The sequence below is a fragment of the Lygodium microphyllum genome, chromosome 23 (genome assembly GCF_053477565.2).
Source record: "Lygodium microphyllum isolate KBCC chromosome 23, Lygodium_microphyllum_v1.1.10, whole genome shotgun sequence".
Classification (NCBI taxonomy): Eukaryota; Viridiplantae; Streptophyta; class Polypodiopsida; order Schizaeales; family Lygodiaceae; genus Lygodium; species Lygodium microphyllum.
The window spans coordinates 10,533,904-10,556,277 of record NC_141157.1 but is presented as its reverse complement, the minus strand read 5'-3'; the positions used below and the strand labels follow the sequence as shown (position 1 = coordinate 10,556,277).

The 22,374-nt window shown below is 41.5% G+C and overlaps 1 protein-coding gene across 6 annotated transcripts in view; it reads right to left on the bottom strand.

Annotated features, from left to right (window-relative positions):
- The window catches only part of LOC148015870 (Lojap-related protein), a 126,094-nt gene that overhangs the window by 90,211 nt on the left and 13,509 nt on the right, over window positions 1-22,374 (bottom strand). The gene's annotated exons all lie outside the window — the stretch shown is intronic.

The following is a 22,374-nucleotide window of genomic DNA, read 5'->3' as shown; positions in this document are numbered from 1 at the left end:
TTCCATAGTATGAGGGAGTTTCGGAAACGAGAAAAACTGGAGTTTCGAAGTTTTAGCCAAATTTTAAAAGCGGTAAAATAGTGTTTCAAATTATACATTAAAATGGATGTGTTATTACATAGATATATAAATATATCAATGCCTACAACAACATGTATCTAAATTTCATACAAAACTTCGAGTCTTCATATCATATGATCAAAATCATGATTCATAACAAGTGTCACAAGTGAAGACTCAATGGTTAAGACATCAAGAACAATGAAACCAAGATATATAATAAGTAAAATCAACATACATGTAACTATGACATGTAAATAACCTGTCCAAAGTTCAATAACTACTCAATAGTTACTAGGAGTTACTAGTACTCAATAGTTACTAGACCCTAAACTACAATCTTGCGAGAGAAGACGAATGGCAATGCGTTTCTATTCAAATTTAAGATATTGAGGTTAGATAATAGACAAGCCGCAAAATCAACATTTAAATAGACAATAGATTATAAAATCTAGGTTGCATAATGTTGAGAAATCCTTCACCCGCAGTTTGTGTTTCTGTGTTTTGCGTTTAGGGTTTGCAGTCCCAAAAAGGAACACCGCCCTAGACTGACTGTGCCTATTTATAGGCCACTCTCTCATTCATTCCTTACGGTAGATTCATTCAATTCGTCACCTCTTCTCTCCGGCCTCTCCACTACCCTCACACCCCTTCAAGAGGACATTGCATTTCATGGTTCGTGGCTGTCTTCATCATCTTCCTTGTGCTACGGCACCCTCGTTTCCTTGTATCACATTCACTCCATAATTCAAAACTTCATCATTCCAATCATCAGAGATTCTTCTCTCTTATCTTCTCTTCTCCATGTTTGCCGAGTTTACTCCATGTTTCTCCCTGCAAACCCTACTATCTTGCTCGTACATCATCTTTTGATACATAATACATAAGATTATCAAAACATAAAAGTCATGACTCACATACAAAGTAGGAGCACAATTGCCATATTTATCCCACTAAGAGACGGTTGAAGCTACGCGTCTCCAAGCCTAGTTGTGGGTTGGCCAAAATGAAGAGAATGATTACAAAATGTCAACAAATCATCATCTACTCTCCTCATCATATCTAGATTATCTCCTATGAGGTGTCTCATGTACTCTATCAAGTCCTCCTCCAACTCCTCATTAGTATATCGCTCCTCACTATGCCGAAGGGGATTCAATATATACATGACAACATGGATGTGTTTATGAAACCAGCCCATTCTGCATTCCACATTGCATGTATCTCATCAAAACCTTAAGAGCGATGGATAATTAATCGTAGATAAAATAAGTTAGGAGTTGTTGCGAAGAAAGGCCGCACTAATTTTATCAATATGCCTATATAGAAGGCCCAAAGTACTCCCCTCCATATCAATGATACACAAGATAATGCAAATAGAAGTGAGAATCTTCATCAATACCTTTGTCTCAACCCACCAACTCTAATTCAATACATATCTAAATACAAGAGCCTTTGAAGACTCTCTCACTCCACATGAGTAATCTAGTGACAAAGGGCTTCAATTACTCAAGTGTACTATTGGTTCGAAACATACTAGTGACGAATGGCCTCTTTACAAATCTTACCATGCTTGTTATTGTCCTGAAGAGGTTATCCACCCAAGATATTTGCCCAACGTTTTCAATTAGTAAGTCAAGGCAATATGATGTGCATGGAGTCCATACTATGATGCTAGAGAACTCATCGTCAAGCATACATCCCATGGATACACAGTTGCTCCCATTATCTATCACTAGCTATACAACATTTTGGACTCCCATATCTATGATAACCTATCGCATGTGCTCCCAAACAAAAGCTCGTGCAATAGTAAGACCTGAGACAAAGGTATCAGTGGCCTTAATAAACATGGTGCATTTAGATGAAGACACCAAAATATTATATACATTGCTTCTATGTATATTCGACCATCCATCACATAAAATTGTGTATCCATATTTCACCCATGTCTCCTTCAAGGGCTCCAATTGAACCTCTATGGATGACTTTTTCTTTCGAAGCTCTCATATGCAGAAAATATTTGCGGAGGGACCTTTCCACTCACACCTTATGCAACTCACTGGTCTAATTATCCTTTTTCATTGATATATAGTAACCACATTGAAAGGGATGGCATACTTAATGAGCAAGCACGTAAGCTTCCTAGTTGTCTCCGCAATAGTCTGCCTCTAAGATCTTGCATAAACACTTGCACCATGTAACGAGCCCCTTTGCCCGCTACCACTAGAACATAGCAACATAATCCTTTTTGCACTAGGACCTAATACAAATATGGATGCCCTTCTTTTTTATAAGCTACTAGCACCTTCAATTTGGCTAGTGCTACTAGATCTACAAGTCTCTCCTTGTCCCACGTATGCTTCATTATCCCTATATCGTGTTGGATGAGAGGATTCATCCTCTTGTAGCTAAATCCCCATATAATTTCGATACCAAAGATGAAGACTTACCATTACTTCTGCTGGCAAATTTGTGCAAGGCCCAATATCCTTGCTCGGGGTGCATGCTAAGTGGCCTTTCACATGGATTACACTCCCCAATTTCTCCAATCCACAATAGTTGCACAGCCACTTCTTCGATCCAACAAAGCCCTCATATCCCTTGATTGGAGTAACATGTCTCCAAAATGGAACTAACGCTATGATTAAAACTTACAAACTCTCGGCTCTAAACTTTCAATATGGAAGAAGGAAATGATGAAAAGTGGAAGAGATTTAAGGTTTAAGCCTTAAAGATTAAGGGCTTAGGTAATGGGAAAGAAGTAAAAAACTTGGAAAACGAAAGGAGGAGCATAATAAGAAAATAAGAATCAAGAAAAAAAAGGATGGAAGAAAAAAAAAACTTAGAAGAAAATAAGGAATAAGAAAAGGAAAGGAGAAGGCTTCGCACGAGAGAGCGGTGTCGTGTCGCTACATAGATATAGTGTGAAAAAACCTGGAGTGCATCATCATCCAACTTTCGTATGAATCTAGAGAGTCAATGTCAAATTAGTCATTAATACTAGTGTCCATAGTATGGTTAGTTCCAAAATACAAAATTTTTGGGCAAGTTTAACCTATTTTGAATACTATTTCTTGTAAACATCCTAAAAGGATATAGAAAACTTCTAGAATAGAGTGACATGAAAAAAGCAAGTGGCTTTTTCGACTAGTTTTGAGAGAGATCTCATGCAAAAAGAAGGGGCTACCGAATTCTTGCAGCGCGCGATCACAATTTACAGACAACAAACAGCACTCTAAACGGGGAGAAGAAAAAGGAGTGATCTGGGAAAATTCTAGCCAAGTATCTTGGCTTTTAACCCGCCTTTCAGAGCCAACAAAACCATCAAATTTGCGATCTAAGCAGCGGAGAAGAAGGTAGTGTTTGTTGTACATTTTTTGTCTACCAAGGAGCTCCAAGAGATCTAATGCTTGGAGATTACTTCTGAGTAGTCCCAAACAAGAATTCTGCTTATCTTTTCAGGTTCTATTAATACATAGTGCTTTGATTCATTGAGCTTTGTCTTTATCGTATGTACCTCTTGTCTATTCATTTTCTTCTCTTCTATCTCCTTTTCTCTACTTCCTTCTCTCTCTGATCCAAGTGGATATGACCTTTCAACTAAAACCCCTCCGACATTGGTGAACCCGACATGAAATATCGTCGGAAAAGGAAAGACAGAATGGGAGAACCTTCAAGCATAGTTTCTAGTGATGTTTTGCAGCAGTTAGTGCAGAATATGAACATGCTTATATAGATACAACAACAACAACAACAACAAGTGATGCAAGCTTCTGCTCAAACGGAAACTATTGTGATAAATGCTCTACAGGCAGTAGAGTGTGAGATGAAATTATTTAATGGCAGGAATGTATCTGCATATTTGCATATCTATGCTCCAAAGATGGAGTTTTTTGAGGTGGCTCAACTTGTATGGAGCCAATACTATACATGAATTGAAAGCCCGAGTTACTGAATTGTACATGCAGGATGCTAACTAGGTAGCTTTCAATAAGACACTCAGGGAAGAATTTTACATTGAAGACACCAATTTGTACTTGCAAGACTTTCCAGGAGTGGGTTTTAAAACCCATTCAAGATCTTATGGCTACAGTGTTATTAAGAGAATTAGAAAGTCAATTTGAGCAGTTAGATCTTGCAAAACAGCAAGCTCTTACAAGTTAGAAAATTGAATTGTTTTTACAAGCAACAGATCCTGAGCTTCAAGAGAAGCTTGATGATTTATTAGAGGATTTGACTATAGAGAAAGGGGTTAAAACAAAGTGAAGGCAAGTTAAGGAAGTTGTTACTACACTGGTGAAAAAGCATAGAAGGAGAGAAAGATTGCATATATCTAGCTTACCCACTATTATGGGCAAAATAGTTTATGTATCCAATAAGCCACCCACTTTTGTGGCTAACCCTATGGCTACACCTGTTGTTTCCACTATCAAGGAAGATGTATTAGATAAATTGGTTAAAGGCATATGGGATCTTCAATTGACGGCAGCAAAATTAGATGAGAAATGACAAGAGGAAAGGGGATGAGCAACCGCTTCTAAACCAAGGAAAAGATATATGCGGTGTGATAGTTTGCAGTATGAAAGGAAGGATTATGTTGCTTATCAACAGGCCTTGGTAGGACAGCTCATCTTTTGGAAAGATTGCAAGATCCATGCACAAGAAACAGGATTGCGTCTTGCTTTGAATTTTGGAAAGAAAAGTATGCAAAAGTTGTTGGAAGACTTACTTGTCCGAAATGCTTATGCAGATGTTTATGCTTCTACTTTTGGTCTACAGTTGGATAAAATGCCTAGCCAAGTGATGGTTGATCCAAAGGTTGCAATATGAACAAATGCTTTACATGCACCTGAAAAGAGGAAAGTTACTAATAGTGAAATATCTCATACAAGGTAAGACATTCGTGATATAACTAGTTGTTGGGAATCATTGGTAGATGCATATTCAGTGTGTGCATATTTAGCAAAATGTGCAAAACACAGATGTACTTGAAAAAGAGAAACGAAAGAGAAATAAAGATAATGCAGGGACATCTAAGACAGAAACAAGAAGAAGTGTGGATCAGCCTAAAGCTACAAATCAGCCACCTCCCAAGCATGTTATGGAAGAGGTTGGACAAGAGCAGAAATAGGATAGCAAATAAGAGGGTAAAAAGAAAGGTAAACAACCGGGATATAAGCTACAGTTTGATATTGAGACAACCACGGATCTTAAGAAGATTCTTGAAGAGCAAATTTTAAACAGTCAAGTGGAATTCACCTTGGAAGAGGTGCTTGCCATTGCCAAGCGAGAATTTCATGACGAAATCATTGACATAATTAAGAGGAAGCGCCAGTTTCTTGGTGATACCACTAGTGTATTGCTACAATTTGAAGAGGAAACTGGTTTATTGGGCATTCGAGCTGAATATGAGCATGTGGAAAAGAGAAAAAAGTGACTGAAAATGCATTGTCTTGTAATAATATGCATGGTGGACTAAGGCAAATGCAACAATATGGAGAAGAGACTCTAGGATTTATTCCTTGCAGTCATTATACAAGCACTGGGCAAGGGCTACCACTGAAACGGTAGTGAAAATAAAGGAGCGTGAAACTCCTTATGTCGCTTTGCTTGACCACAAGTCCGAAATTAATGTCCTTGAACCTGGATTGTATGAGAATGGTGCATGGCTTGTGGACATTGATCATGGTTGGCATATAAGGGCTGCAAATAATTCTTCGAGAAAGCTCTATGTTGCATGTCCTAATGTAAAAGTGATGATTGGTGATGTACAAGAAGAGCAGCATTTCTTTGTACAAGATAGTTCCTCATATGCAGTGATTTTGAGACAGCCCTATATTTTAGGAGTGCGTATGAAAACAAAGGTGCTTGATGATGGTTCTGCTTATGCAAGAGTTAGAAGCAAGGATAGGAGAAAAGTAATCCAATTTCTTACCGTTTGTGTTAATCATGCTAATCATGATACACTTTGAGAATCTCCTTTGCCTCCAAATGTAAGGAAATTCAAAGACTCGAATTTTCATTTATCATTGCTGTAATGTGGGGCTATAGTAGTGTTGTTCAGAGAATATACTTGTCTCTTGATGGAATGAAGCATGTATTTACTACTGGTTATTCTTAGTTTACAGCAAACAGTTCATGTTGGTTTAAGCCTATGGAAGCTATGTGCAAGGCTAAACGCATATCTATGAAACGGACTACTAAGAAACTAAAAGCATTGGGGTTGTTAGCTGAAAATGAAGGCATTTCAGGCCTCTTTATGGGCTGAATATTACTAACACTGGCTGAAATTTTAGCAACCATACATGTAGAAAATGAGGCTGAAAATAGAGTGTTGTCGTTATGTTATTTGGACATGTATGATGTTATAGCATTGTTTGCTCAACAGGAAGGATTACAATGGGCTAAAGCAGTTGTGGGAACAAAGTATAAGACGGTTGACAAAAAGGTGAAACCAGTTGCTTTGCCACTTCCACTAGACAATGAGGATCTGTATAAGAAAGTTTCAAGGTAGCCAAGTTTGTGAGATCCTAAAGATATAGATCATCAATTTACAGCTGAAACATTACAAGAATTGAAAGTTGGTGTAGAAGGGTTTCTTTTGCATGCTGAAAGAGACTGTTTTATGCAGATGTTGGCTAGGCATGGGAAAACATTTGCATTTCAGCCAACTAAAATAGGTTGTCTAGATCTGAATGTTGTCTCTCCTATGGTAATATTTACTATGCTACATGTACCACGAAACTTGAGGCCTATTCTAGTGCCTAAAGCTTACTTGCCAAAGATAATGACTTTACTAAATGAATAGATTCGCATGAAGATCTTGGTCAGCCCCGTATTCAAATCATTGGTTTACTGTGCCCAAAAAAAATGGGGCTTTGAGATTTATTCAAAATATGCAGTCAGTCAATAAAGTGACCATAAGAAATGCGGGTGCAGGTCCTATGGTTGATGAATTTGCAAAGGCTTTTGCAGGCACAACGATCTATTCTTTGGGTAACCTTTACTCGAGGTATGATCAGTTTCAGCATGCAATTGAGAGCAAGGATATCACAACCATGAAGACTCCTTTGGGGTTAGTACGGAAATGTACTCTCCCACACGGTGCAACAAACTCTATGGCACACATGACAAATGCTATGAATAGGGTACTCAAGGATTTTATACCACAATTGACAATGCCCTTGTTAGATGATGTTCAAATCAAAGGGTGTGCAGTGGATGAAAATAATGAAGAGATGGATGCTCACAGGTATAAACAATTTGTTGCAGACCATATTGTTGATTGTGAAAGGATTTTGATGTGTCTAGAAAATGTGCATTTAACTCTTTCTCGACAAAAGTCAGTGTTTGGAGTTGAAGAGATTTTTATTGTTAGGCATATGTGTGGACCCTATGGGCAAAGACCATCACCAATGCAAATAGATGGGATTGATTAGAATACAAGATGTATGCACGAATGCATCTGAGATGTGTAGATACTTGGGTGCATGTGTGTTCTATTTGATATGGATCTCTCACTTTGCACATGTAGCTAATGCTCTATATCAGCTCTTGAGGAAAGGTCAAAGGTTTCACTAGGAAAGGAAGCATCAGAAAGCAATGAAAATTTTGAAGTGGCTCTTGAAATCTGCTCCTACATTGAGAAAGGTTGATTATTCACATGGGAAGCCCATCATTATTACTGTTGCTACAAGCCCAATCGGGATTGGATGGGCAATTGGGCAAGATGAGGGGGAAGGGCAAAGATATGCAATTCAGTTCGGTGCTAAAGTATTAACCGAACGGCAAAGAAGACATCCACAAGTAAAAAGAGAATTACGGGGAATTGTGACAGCCCTTAAATGTGATAAGGAGTATTTTATGGGTGCTCGTATAGTCGTTGAGACTGATTGTTTGCTGGTATTGGGTATGATTACTAATGCTACATCGGGCATTGCTATGCTTCAGAGGATTGAATACATCAAATCTTTGAACCCTAAATTTCAGCATATTGCAAGAAGAGATAACCAAGTGGCAAACATGTTATCTCAGGCGCGCTATGAGAATAAAGATGGGATGATGGATGAGGAGGAAGAACACAATATTAAATGCAGTAAATACAGCAGCTGGTTTATCAAGTACAAGTGCTGTAAGAGTGAATTTAGCAATACAAGGAGTTGCTACATCACTAACAAAAGCTTGGACAGCAAAGAGAAAACACTTTAGATGTTATGTATCTTGTGTAGAAGTGTTTCTGGAAGACAAATATGCAGGAGAGTAGCTGAGAATTGGTCAATACCTCAGCACATTAACAAAAAGAGACCAGTAGTCGGATGAGGAGTTTAAGAAGATCAAGAGGAAAGCCTATGGGTTTTTCTTGAAAGATCGGTACTTGTGGAAACATGCTAAGAAGAAACAGGATATGCCATTGCAAGTTTTGGGTGAAAGAGCTTCACAAGTAAACGTTATGCAAGAATTTCATGAAAGCTTCCAAGCTGGCCATAGAGATGCTTGGGGTAAAGAAAGATATTGGTGGCAAGGCATGTATAAGGATGTTGCTCACTTTGTGGAAACATGTACGACATGTCAAATGTATTCATCTGTGAGACATCAAGATGGATGGCAATCCACATATCCCTTGTCTCTTCATTTTAAGTGGATGGTGGATTTAGTCACAGTGCCTATTGGTCTTTGGCAAATGAGATATCTCATACTTGCCTATGAAGACTTGACTAATCAAATGGAAGGGAGAGCTCTACGTACCAAGACAACAAATGCAGTGAGTACTTTTCTCTTAGAAGAGATCTTTTGTCAGTATGGCTAGGTGGAAAAAATTATAGCAAGTAGGGGTAAACTAGATGCAAATGAAGCCCGTGATTTCCTTGCACGGCTAGGGATAAAGCTTGCTTTAACTTCAGCTTATAACCCTGAAGAAAATGACAAAAGTGAAAGAAATCATCCACCTATTGTGAAGGCATTGGCAATAGCATGTGGACAGAAGGTAAAAGAGTGGCCACAATTACTCCCTTATGCTTTGTGGGCTGACGAAATAACTCATAGTGTTATTACAAGATATATGCCTGCTGAATTGATATATGGTCAAAAACATATCATGCCAATAGAAGAGATAGCAATCACATGGAGTGTGCTACCTTGGAAAGAGTTGAATCGAGATGAGTTGTTGGCCTTACATATTAGACAGTTCGAAAGAAAATAAAAGACATAGATCCAGCAATTGCAAAGTCAAGGGCAACAAGGATACAGAACAAGAAACGGTTTGACAAAAGACATAAATTGAGGCCAAGAACCATACAAAATGGGGATTGGGTATTGGTTTATGACAGCAGTTTAGACAACTAGCATAGTGCCATGCATAAAGTCTTCAAACGATGGTTTGGACTCTATGTAGTAAGACAAGTGTTTGCTACTTATGCATTAAATGAGCTAGATGGGATAGCCATAAAACTTTCAATAGTAAAAAAAGAATCAAATTATTCAAGAGACAAGAATCTACTGCCTATGAGTTGCCAGAATTGAAAGAAAATAGTGGCCATGATACAAGGGCTAGCTAGGAACATATGAAAGATGAAGAAACAAAGGATATGGTTGCAAAGGATAAGGAGGACTCAAAATCCGGTAACAACTAGAACTTTGGTACATACCGGAGGATGTGCAAATTCAAAGGGGGTGGATATTGTATCATTACGTGGACATAGTGTGAAAAAACCTAGAGTGCATCATCATCCAACTTTCTTATGCATCTAGAGGGTCAAAGTCATCTTAGTCATTAGTACTAGTATCCATAGTATGGTTAGTTGCAAAATACGAGATTTTTGGACAAGTTTACCCCATTTTTAATATTATTTCTTGTAAATATCCTTTAAAAATGTAGAAAACTTTCAAAATAGAGTGACGTGCAACAAGTAAGTGGCTTTTTCAGCCAGTTTTGAGAGAGATCTCATACAAAAAGAAGAGGCTTCCGAATTTGCATGACGCACGTTCGTAGTTTATAGGCAGCAAATAGCACTCCGAACGAGGAGAAGAAGAAAGAGTGATCTAGGAGAATTCTGACCATGAATCCTTAGATTTTACCCCTTTTCGAAGCCAACAAAATCATCAGATTTGCGATTTGAGCGGCAGAGAAGAAGCTAGTGTTTGTTGTGCATTTTTGGTCCACCGAGGAGCTCCAAGAGATCTAATGCTTGAAGATTGCTTCTAATTAGTCCTAGACAAAAATTTTGCTTATCTTCTCAGATTCTATCAATACATAGTGCTTTGCTTCATTGAGCTTTGTCTTTATCTTGTGTACCTTTTGTCTATTATTTTTCTTCTCTTCTATCTCCTATTCTCTACTTCCTTCTCTCTCTGATCCCCGATGGATACGACCTTTCTGTCAAAGTGAAGCAATGTAGAAGTGAATGACCGTGACAAAGAGTGAATAGAGAGAGAAGAGAGAGAGAGAGAAAGAGAGAGAAATGCAGAAAATCTGTAGAGAAGAATGCTGTATAAGGATGCAAAATTATACACAGGTGCAAAGAGAATATCTACATATGTCTTCGCCTTGAGGACCTCGATCTCCGTCAGCCCTGAGTGCTATCTCCATCACCAACAAGCTGAAATCTGTCAAGTACAAGTGTTGAAGTTTGCTAGAAACTCAATCTTAAAAAGGCTGAAAAGAATGCCTGATAAAATGCCCGAAATAGCCAAGTCAGTGCATTTAATTCAACTGACTGCAGCCACGTGGCAAAACTGCCACGTAGCACTACTGATGTGGTAGGAGATGACTCTCAACACCCCCTCTTAGATCCTAGACAAGGCAACAGATATAGGGATCTGGAATGTCAATGAAGTAAAGCCTAGGGAAGTGTCTTCCTAAACAAATCTGCAAGATTGTCATTGTCTTTAGTGTTACAATACTCCACATCAATGGTCACATCCAAAAGATTTTCCCTGATGAAGTGATACCGGATCTCTATGTGCTTCATCCAGGCATGGAATACGAGATTCCATGCCAAAGCAATGCAACTCTCATTCTCGCACCGCAAGATAGTAGGACAAATCTGGGGGCAACCAAGCTCCTCCAACAAGCGCCGAAGCCACACAGTCTCACATAAGGTAGAAGAGATAGCTTAATACTCTGCCTCAGTCGAAGATAGGGCTACCATGGGCTGCTTCTTGCTACTCCAAGAGATAGCACCAGCACCCAAGGTAAAACAATAACCTATAGTAGACCATCTGTGATCCACATCACCAACCCAATCTGAATCACTCCAACCTACAAGAACAAGATCAAAAGCACTTGTACCTGCTAGATAGAAAAGCCCGAGGTCGGAGACTCCCCTCTGAAACCGAAGTATCCTCTGAGTAGCCTACCAATGCACGTGTTGAGATACACTCATAAACCCAACCAAGAGACCTACAGCAAAACATAGATTAACCCCTGTGTTGAGGAGCCAAATCAATGAACCAATCAACTGATGGTAGCAAGTAGCATCTGCTAAAGGAGAATCTGCGTGTGAAGTGGCCTTCCTGTTCGGATCCATAGGAGTAGAAATGGACCGACAATCCAGTTGAGCTAAAAATGCATTAGCTTCACTTAAACAGTCCCAAAACTTGCTTAATTAATGAAAAAACCTTGTTTATTTAAAAGAAACACGATTCTAGAGAGTTTCTGTGTCCCATAAGCACAAACCTACTTGGGAGGGCCCAAACTTTCTGTAAATATGTATATTGCCCTCCATTCAGCCCTCAATCTCGTTTTTGCTGATTTCACATGTTTCAGCTTTCTGCCCACACCCCATTTGTGGAGGACATCTCAGCCGAAGCTATCCATTGCTGTCTACATCAGTTGGCGCCCGATTTCCAGCCCTCTTCTCACAGTTTGAAGTTGATCCCAACCAAGTGACTATTGTTCCTGCACAGACCTGCTATCATATTGCCTGCCATGTCATCTGCAGCCTACGTTTGGCAGCTTTCTCTCTCCTCCAGCTGTCGCCCAGCTTTTGAAGGCTGTCCCGCCTGCGTTTGGCAGCTTTCTCTCTCTTGTAGGCTGTCCTGCCTGCGTTTTTAGTCTCTCTCTCTCTCTTGCAACCTGCGTTTTTAGTCTTTCTCTCTCCTCACTACTATCTACATCAGATCTAGCTTCTCATTGTTGCATTTGCTGGTGTTCAACATCCGAAGGCTACCTTACTGCGATTTAGGATTCATTCAAAGTATGACACACTCTCTAGCTCATTATCCCTGCCCTGATCCTTGAGATACAAGAGTTCGAGATGCAGTATTTATTCACTGCATAGTGTGTTTGCTCCATGAGCATGGTATATTTAGCGGTTATATCACTTCAGTTAGTTCCAACATGGTGGAAGACACTTCTGACAACATGGTAGAAAGGCTATACAAGCATTGCACTGAAGAATATCATGTGATCATGGACTTTAAAGCAAAGAAGATTGAGGAGCTCGATCAAAGGATTGCCCTTCAAGAGAAGCTACTCAATGAAGGTATGCATGAATTTCTCTCTTCAGATGTTGCACATAAATCTAATGATATTGCAGGACCGTCAAGACCTCCCTCAAGGATGGGTCCCCCTGTTGGAGAAAGAGATACCGAGTATGTTCCATTCTTTCATCCTCTTCCGTCCACTCTGGTGCAAGATACTTTAGATTTGTCTTTTGTTCCTTCATCTTTTACCTCTTCTACTTTGCAATATATTGGTAGAAATCATGAGGAAGATAGGGTACAATCCATTGACTATGGAAAGGGTTCTCTTGATGACCAATTCTTATATGTTAGCACATGTCGTGGGGATTATAAGAAAAAGCTAGGTAACTCTTCTTCTAACCTTCCTTCTTTTTAGTTTACTTCTCAAAATCAGAATCAATTTGGTGTTCCTTTTTCTATATTGCATGGTGCATCATCATCATCATCATCATCATCATCGTTTCATTTTCAATCATTAAATGGTAAAAATGAACAAAATGCATATGCACCTTTCACACCACAAATTCAAAACCCACCCATCCCACCACATTCTTCCGCTGCTTCTCCACTTCCTTTCACACTATTTACATTCCCCTATCAAAATACCTCATGTTGCACATCACACCACACCGAGGGGTTATGGAAACATAGGCATTGTCTTTAGAACCTCATCCTTTTATCAGTCAGGTGGTGTTCCACCTACTTCTCATACACTTTTGGAATCATTGCAGCCTGCGTATCCCCCCCCCCTCCCCCAGTCTCTCCGAGTGTGAATCAATTGGTACCACAGCTTACCTCTATAGCATTACCTAGTGGACCTCCTGGTCATGTTGTTGTGACCCAACCAAGCTTTGGACAAGGCTTTTGAGTCCCAATGCCTCCATCTCCATTGACACCTTATGGAAACGTTCATGTTCCAGTGCCTCCGCATCAATCGGCACTCATTGGACACTCCTAGCCTATTTCTGCCTACCCACCTTTTCCCCCTCATTCTTCCTATCAGACATACCCACCACCACCATCTTACCCTCCACCTCCATCTTATCCCACTTTTCCGACACCTAATGGTTCCAACTCATCTTTCTACCAAGCACGCTTTCAATGATAAGACTCATTTAAACAGGTCAAACTTTACCACTTGGCCGAACTTGATGAGACATGTCCTTGACTTCCAGAACCTATGGGATCTTGTGCCCGGGTTGGAACCCCAACCTGATCCCGCACTTGTTCCATACGAGGTTGTCCGCTCATGGAAGGCTAGAAATGCCTCTGCTATTATCAAGCTGATGCAAGGCTTATTGCCTGAGTTTCACTCTCAACTTCAACATTTTGACACAGTGTCAGAGCAATGGGCACACTTGACTGGCCGCTATGCGGCTCAGGATAGAATCCATCGAATAAATCTTGACCATGAGCTCCAACTCTTTAAAATTACAAACTAGGACGACTTGAAAGTCAAGTTGGCTGAGTATCGACAACTTCTTGCCGAATTCTCCACTACGTGCACTCCCAAGTCCTCTGACGATCAAGCCACGTTGTTTCTAAACAAATTTCCCAAGAAATACTTCAATTTTTGGAAGGTAGAGTTTCCTACCATGCTTACTTTCAATGAATTTGAGTGTCAGTTGTTGTGTTACACACGGTTATTCGATCAATTTCATATGAATTCTTCCTCAGACGGGACTCTCATTGCTCATTCTCAAAAGGGGCAACAAGGGAAGGGCAAACAAAACCAAACCTCCACTTAAAATCAAAAACAAAATCCATCTGAGGAATCCCAAGGAAACTCCCAATTACAACTCAAACAAGGGTGGCAAAATGTACCTTAAAAGAAAATGCATTGTCAACATTGTCAAAAGGCTGGTCATTTTGACGACGAGAGTCGCTCAAAGGCTAGAGGCACAACACCCAAATCCAAGTCTCACACCCCCGCCCCTCAGTCGGGCAACCCCCAGCAGGGGAGGCAAGGTGATGGCAAGGGGCAATTTAAAAGTCAAACTCATATTGCCACTGCTCAACCATCTCAATCAATAACGTTCTCAACTCCAGAGGGCTTGTTTGATTGGTTTGCAAAGGCCCACATCGTCTTCATAGAGACATCAAATGCAAGTCTCATCCACATCTGTGAGTTGTCTCCCGACGAGGTTACCGCAAAGCCCCACTCGTCATAGCTGAGCACTTCAGCTCTTGATTGGATTGTGGACAGTGAAGCTACACATCATATGACTCCTATAGCGGACATTTTTCGTTCCCGAGCCCCTATAACCGAGCGGGTTTGCATAGGAAGCAACTTCTCCGTCAAGATTCAGGCTCAAGGTAGCATCAGTTTTGCCACTGACAAGGGTCCGGATCTAGCTTCACTAGACAATGTATACCATGTCTCCTAGCTTGGGGTGAACTTGTTACTTCTTCAACAGCTTTGCCAGTTGGGGCACGTAGTTTTCTTTACCACAACCACAATCAAGATCTTTAAGTCTCAGACTAGCTTAGTGATTACTCACGGTGAGACACAACCTAATGGCCTTTGTCACATGACACTTTTTGACCCAGCCGATAGCCGAGGGCTCCATGTTCCACAGCTTTCACGCATTAGCCACATCTCGGGAGTTTACGAACAATGAGCATCTTTGGCACTTTCGCTTAGGGCATATTGGCTATGACTCTCTTTATGAGTTATCCCGCCATGAGCTGGTTGAGGGCCTTCCTCGCCTAAAACAAGCTCGTGATTTTTGTAAAGCTTGTCAACTCAAAAAGCAACACCATAACCCATTTCCTCAACAGTCTACACATCGTACTGAGAAGCCTCTTAGATTGATTCATGTTGATCTTTATGAGCCGACATCCATTGCAGCCTTGAATAGCGCGATGTACTTTTTTTTTTATAGTGGATGATCATTCTCGATACATGTGGATGTACTTCCTCGATATATCTTCAACCGGTGCCTAACTACGGCTCTTCTTCAAAAGACCCCGTATGAAGCATTTTTTGGATCTCAGCCTGTCATTTACCACTTCAAAGTTTTCGAGTGTCATGCCTACACACATATCCCTCATGATAAGATAAGAAAGCTCACTCTCCGAGCTGAACTCCTTATTTTTATCGAATATTCCTCTGAAGCGAAAGCCTATCGCTTGTTCGATCCTTGGACAAACAAGGTAATCATTAGGAGGGATGCCGTTTTTGACAAGCGGGATATTATGCAATCCTTTGCACAAGATTCTAATCCTATTCCTCCTTCCAGATCATCGGAGATCGTACTCCTGAGAATAGTCTACTTCTTGCTCCTGACATTCCTATAAATTCTTCATCTCCCAAGCCCCCTCCGTGAGACCCGTTACCTCGCTGGTACCAGCAAACCATGCAAGATTTGGGGATCCTACTACCGGCTTCCACTCTAGAGGGACCTAAAAGATCTATCCGGTTTGCTCCTCAGGCTTCATTTGCGTCGTTATTTACAGCCGATTACATGGCGCATTCTGAGCCAAATGCATGGCAAGACGCTCTTCAGCACCCTCAATGGCAAGAGGCCATGGAGAAGGAGCTAAAGAGTATTGACATAAATGAGACTTGGACATTGTTGGATCGTCCAAACCACAAGAAAGTCATCGGGACAAGTGGATTTTCAGGACCAAGCTAAAAGTTGATGGAACTTTAGATAAATACAAGGCTTGCCTTGTTATTCAAGGGTTTTGACAGAAGCATGGCATTGATTATGAAGAGATCTTTGCTCCTACTATGCGGTTGACATCTTTCCGGTTGCTTCTCGTGCTAGCCGCTCATCATAGTTGGCCAATATATCAAATGGATATTAGTAGTGCCTTTCTGAATGGTTATTTGGAGGAGGAAGTCTATATGGAGCAACCACCGAGCTTTCCTTCAGGAAACCTGAGGAATAACGTACTCCGCTTGTAGAAAGCTCTTTATGGGTTGAAGCAAGCACCACAATCTTGGTTCCATAGGATGGATGATAAGAACTCATGGATACCATTCTACCCCTTATGACCCGAACTTATATATTCGATCTACTGCGGAGGGGATCAGCTATATCCTACTATATGTTGACGACTTACTCATCACATGCTCAGATTCTGCTGCCCTATATCAAGGCAAAGCTTAGTGCTACTTTTGAGATGACACACCTTGGTTTGTTGTCTTATTTTTTGGGGATAAAGGTAGTTTGTTCTGGGGGATGTATTTTTGTATCACAGCAAAAGTATGCACTTCAGCTAGTGGAACAACGCACTTCGGATCAGACACGGCCAGTAGCCACGCCTCTTGATCCTACTGTCTACTTGTCAAAGGATACCCTAAGACAGCCCTACTTTTGAGATGACACACCTTGGTTTGTTGTCTTATTTTTTGGGGATAAAGATAGTTTGTTCTGGGGGATGTATTTTTGTATCACAGCAAAAGTATGCACTTCAGCTAGTGGAACAACACACTTCGGATCAGACACGGCCAGTGGCCACACCTCTTGATCCTACTGTCCACTTGTCAAAGGATATCCTAAGACAGCCCTTCGATGCACATACCTATCGCTTTGTTGTAGGAAAACTTCTTTGGTTAATTCACACTAGGCCAAATTTATCTTACTCAGTTAGCATACTCAATCAGTATTTTACAGCACCTAAGATGTCACATTGGATTGTATGTCTCCATGTGTTGCGTTATTTACGGTATACTTATTCTTATGGCTTGACATATGGTTCTGATTTATGTTTTTAGGGGTACACTGATCTGATTGGGTAGGAGATCTCGACAGCCAGCGTTCTCATAGCGGCTACCTCTTTACCTTGGGCACGACTCCCATTTCTTGGTCAAGCCGTAAGCAGGAGACGTGGGCGGCTTCCACGGCCGAGACTGAGTATTGGGCTCTCTTTGATGGCACCACCAAGGCCATCTACCTGAGGAGTTTACTTGCAACGCTTCATTTCCCATGCGACTCTCCTACCGTTGTCTACTGCGACAACCAGAGTGTCATTGCCCTTATGGGCAATCCGATCATTACACCCCGAACGTGGAATGTGGGAGTCCACTTCCATTTTTCCAGAGGGCAGGTTGAGCTATGCACTATCCGTCTAGAGTTTGTGCTTACATCTGGTAATTTGACAGATATTTTAACCAAAGCGGTCAACCGGCCGGTTCTTCAATACCTGTTACCCAAGATCGGTTTGGATACATCCTCCTCTACTTCTTCAACTTGATAGGGAGAGGGTGCTTCCCTCTTTCTTTCCCTTCTAGTTTGGGAGGGGGCGGCTTCTACTCTTACCAATGACAATGATAATGCTTACAGTTTTTTGGACATTCATTCATTTATTTTTCTGTATTGTATTATGGACATTTATAACTTCATCCACACTATCACGATAATATGATTGTAAAAGGACGCTTGGGCAAGTGAACAATTCCCCTGCGAGGGCACTGTCCAAGTGGCACCGTTACATTGCATCTTGCGTGAGCATGACATCTTGCATTGCTCTTTGCATTACCCGATACATTGGCATTCTGTTCATGTAAACATGCACATTTGTGTATTTATCCCTCTTCGGTCTTTTGGAGTGGTCAACTCTGGATCCGCCATATTCGTGGCATTTCCCATGGCAGTCTCCAAGGCAGTTTTTCCTTAGCTTGCTTACTTGCTTTGCTTGTCTTGCTTGCTTTACCTATTTGCTATATCCACACCTTAGCCTTATTCCTCTTCACTGAACCCAGTAATGGTACGAACAGTATGCTTGTTTTGTGAAGGTCTTGCATCTGACCATCCTTTATCATTCTCCCGTTTAGGGCATGGATACTCAATAGAACGAAAATTGATTTGAACTCCCACTTAATGCTAAATCTATCAAAAAAAAAAACAAAAACAAAAAAAGAGCAGTCCATAGCTGATTCCATCCGCCTTTGTAGAGCTTGGTAGGCCATTGGGCAGCCGATGTGGACCCTTTGTCCAATGCCTTGTCCTCTCTGGGGTGATCACTTAGGCTACCTTGGTAAGATAACCATAGTCTCTGTAATCTTAGTAGGCCATTGGGCAGCCGACGTACACCCTTTGTCCGATGCTTTGGCTGCTTTGGGGTGGGACGCCTTGAGGTATAAGATCTCTCTCGTGTCACCGTTGTCGGGTCTGAGAGGAGGTGTTGAGCTAAAAATAAACAGTCCCAAAACTTGCTTAATTAATGAAAAAAACTTGTTTATTTAAAAGAAATGCAATCCTAGAGAGTTTCTGTGTCCCATAAGAACAAACCCACTTGGGAGGGCCCAAACTTTCTACAAATATGTATGGTGCCCTCCATTCAGCCCTCAATCTCGTTTTTGCAGATTTCAGCTGTTTCAACTTGTTGCCCACACTCCGTTCCCGGAGGACATCTCAACTGAAGCTGTCCATTGCTGTCTACATCAGTTGGGGCCTGATTTCCAGCCCTCTTCTCGCAGTTTGAAGCCGATCCCAGTCAGGGGGGAATGATGTTCCTAAACAAACTTGTTGTCGTATTGCCTGCCACATCATCTGCAGCCTGCATTTAGCAATTTTCTCTCTCCTCCAACTATCACCCAACTTTTGCAGGCTATCCAGCCTACTTTTGGCAATTTTCTCTCTCCTGCAAGCTGTCCTACCTACGTTTTTAGTCTTTCTCTCTCCTGCAACCTGCGTTTTTGGTCTTTCTCTCTCCTCACGACTATCTACAGCAGATCTAGCTTCTCACTGCTGCATTTGCTGGTGTTCGACATCCGGAGGCTGCCTTGCTGCGATTTGAGATCCATTCAGAGTACAACACTCTCTAGCTCATTACCCTTGCCCTAATCCTTGAGATAAAGGAGTTCGAGGTTCAGTATTCATTCATTGCATAGTGTGTTTGCTGCATGAGCATTGTATATTCAAAAGTTATATCACTTCAGTTATTTTCTGTGTTCATTGTCTCTGAGTTACCCTAACCCTAATTGTGTTCTTTTATCAGTCTGTGCTTTGTCGTACAATTGTTATTTGTGCTTCTGTATCAAAGTATTTCTTTACAAATCCTCCATCTCAAAAGTCACCAAAAGCTCATGTGCATATCTTTGCTAAGAGATAAAAATCCCCCTCTGAGGCTGATAAATCTCATGGCGCCCAAAAAGAAATGAGTCCTAAATCCGTCATCTCAAACTTCTGGTGTAGGGCTGCCTTCGTCTCTTCGACCTTCTGGGTATGAGCACCTACAATCTCGATCACACTTCACTTCTTCCGCTCCAAAATGCCATTCTCTTGAGGAGTGTTGGTATTAGCAAACTCCTAGTGAATACCTCTATCTGCACAAAAATGAGCAAACTCATTAGAAACAAATTCACCACCCTTGCGTGATCGCAAGGTCTTCAATCTCTAGCCCAATCCGTTCTCCTCGAAGAGAAATTAATCCTTGAAGTGGGAGAAAGCCTCCGACTTCAGTGTCAAGAAGTAGGCCCATGTCATCCTATTGTAGTCATCTATATCAACATGAAGTACAAGCTCCTTGAAGGACTCATTCCTCATCGAGCCACAAAGATCCATAGATACAAGCTCCATAGGTGAAGTAGACCGCCTCAAAGCTTTGTTGGGAATCGCATCCCTATGTTGCTTCCTACGAATGCAAGATGCTGGCTTACCACTCTGTCCAGCGAACTTCGAACAAGTGATCCTCGCGACACCTTCCGAAGATACTCATAGTTCAGGTGGCCAAACCAAGCATGCCATAGCTCAAACTGTGTTTGAGATGTAAAAAGAAGAGAGGTAAGAGCGGAAGAAGACTTCAATTTGTAGATGCCATTCTCCAAATACCTTGAAGAGAGAACCTTCCTTGATCCATGATCAAGAACTCGAACAGCATGATTGTCAAACTCCACCAAGAGACCAAGAGAACAAATCTTATGTACCAAAAGCAAATGATACCCTAAACCTAGCACATGCAATACCTCGGAAGTGTGGGTACCACCGCGTCCATCTAGGATCAACTGCATCTCACCCCGTGCAGCAAGACACAAAAGAGTTGTCTTCGATGAGAATATGCCCACGCAAGGGTCGCAAATGGGCAACACCAACTATCGAAGGAGTTGTGTGCCGTGAGGCACCATTGTCCACGATCCAATCTCAAGCCTGGGGAGCTATCATCGCAGCATCAGAAGTCTTCGGTGTAGAGTCCTCAATGACTGCTAAGTGTAGAAAAGCAACTGATGAGGTGCACCCCCGCTCAAGAATCCTTCGTGTCCTTCTTCTTGGTGTCCTTCTTGTCCTTGTTAGGGCAATCCTTCTTCCAATGGCCGGTCTTACCACAAATATGGCATGTCGATTCTTTCTCTTTGTCCTTATTGGACTTGTTATCCTCCTCCTTCTTCTTTTGGTCCTTCCCCTTCTTCTGAGAGACTTGACCAATCAATGCCTCCGATTTGGAAGCATTCTGTCCCTTCAATTATTCCTCTTGGTCCAAGACCATAGGAACTAACTCTTCCCAACAAGAGTCCACTCCCGCCCTGAAGCAATAAGAGCGGAATAAAAAGTATCGAATCGTGGCGGCAACTGGGACAATAAAGTGATCGCTATGTCTTCGAAGGAAATGGGCTTCCCCGCATTTTGAACCTACATCTGAAGCTACCAAAGCTTGTTGATCCGTTCCCAAAGCAAAGAAGGCTTATTAACGGACAAGGTCTGCATGTACACCTCCAAAGAAACCCCCTTCATAAGGATCATCCGGTTGTACACCTGGTCAAGCTCTAGTCATATCTCCCGAGCCACCGTCAAGTGCTCTATATGGGCTATCATGGCTATTATACAAGACAAAAAAAAGAAAAGAACGGATCCCAGCATTCAGCTTATCCCAATGAGACTAGGCCTTGGTCAACTCCGCACGAGCACTTCAAGAGAGTTTGGACTCATCTCTCATCGAGGGCCAATTGATCTCCTCCATTATAAGCTCCGCCAAATCATAAGACTCTAATATGGCCAACATCATCACACGCCATATGCGGTAATCATCGCCATCAAGCTTTTGATCTAATGGAAGAGCCAGTAAGACAGGCACCTTCTGTCGCCCGAAACTCCACGTTAGTCTCTGTAGACATCTTCACCTACAATGCTTGCACAAATGCAAAAGAAACCCCATCTAACTGGCTCTTGTCTCTGTGTCCCGAACCTTCTTCAGTCCACCAAAGGCGATGAAAAGGTAAAATCTGCATTTGAAGGCCAAAAACACAGCCTCCTTCCTTCTCTAACAGCAAAAAAACAGCAACAACTTCAGAAAATCTTCTCTTTTTTCGCACGCCCATGCTTGCCTCAACCTTGTTCTGATGCACAACCCACCTGGAAACGCAACCTTGTATCGCATTGAAAACTCCTCTTCAAATAGGTCCACCGTAGGTGAGTCTTTCAATGCTCTGATACCATGTCAGAGTGAAGCAATGCGGAAGCAAATGACCGTAACACAAAGTGAACAGAGAGAAGAGAAAGAGAGAGAAAGAAAGAGACAGTGAAACACAAAAAATCTGTAGTGAAGAATGTTGTATAAGGATGCAAAATTATACACAGGTGCAAAGGGAATAGCTGTGTATGTCTCCGCCTTGAGGGCCTCAATCTCCGTTAGCCCTGAGTACTGTCTCTGTCACCAGCAGGCTGAAATCTGTCAGATACAAGTATTTAAGTTTGCTGGAAACTCAGCCTTAAAAAGGCTGAAAAGAATGCCTGAAATAGCCAGGTCGGCTGCATTTAATGCAGTCGACTGCAGTCAAATAGTCCGCGATTGCAGCCACATGGGAAAACTGCCACGTGGTGGCAGTGCTGATGTGGCAGGAGACAACTCTCAACACTTTCGACTAAAACCCCTCCGACAACAGGGGAGGGAATTAGGGATTTG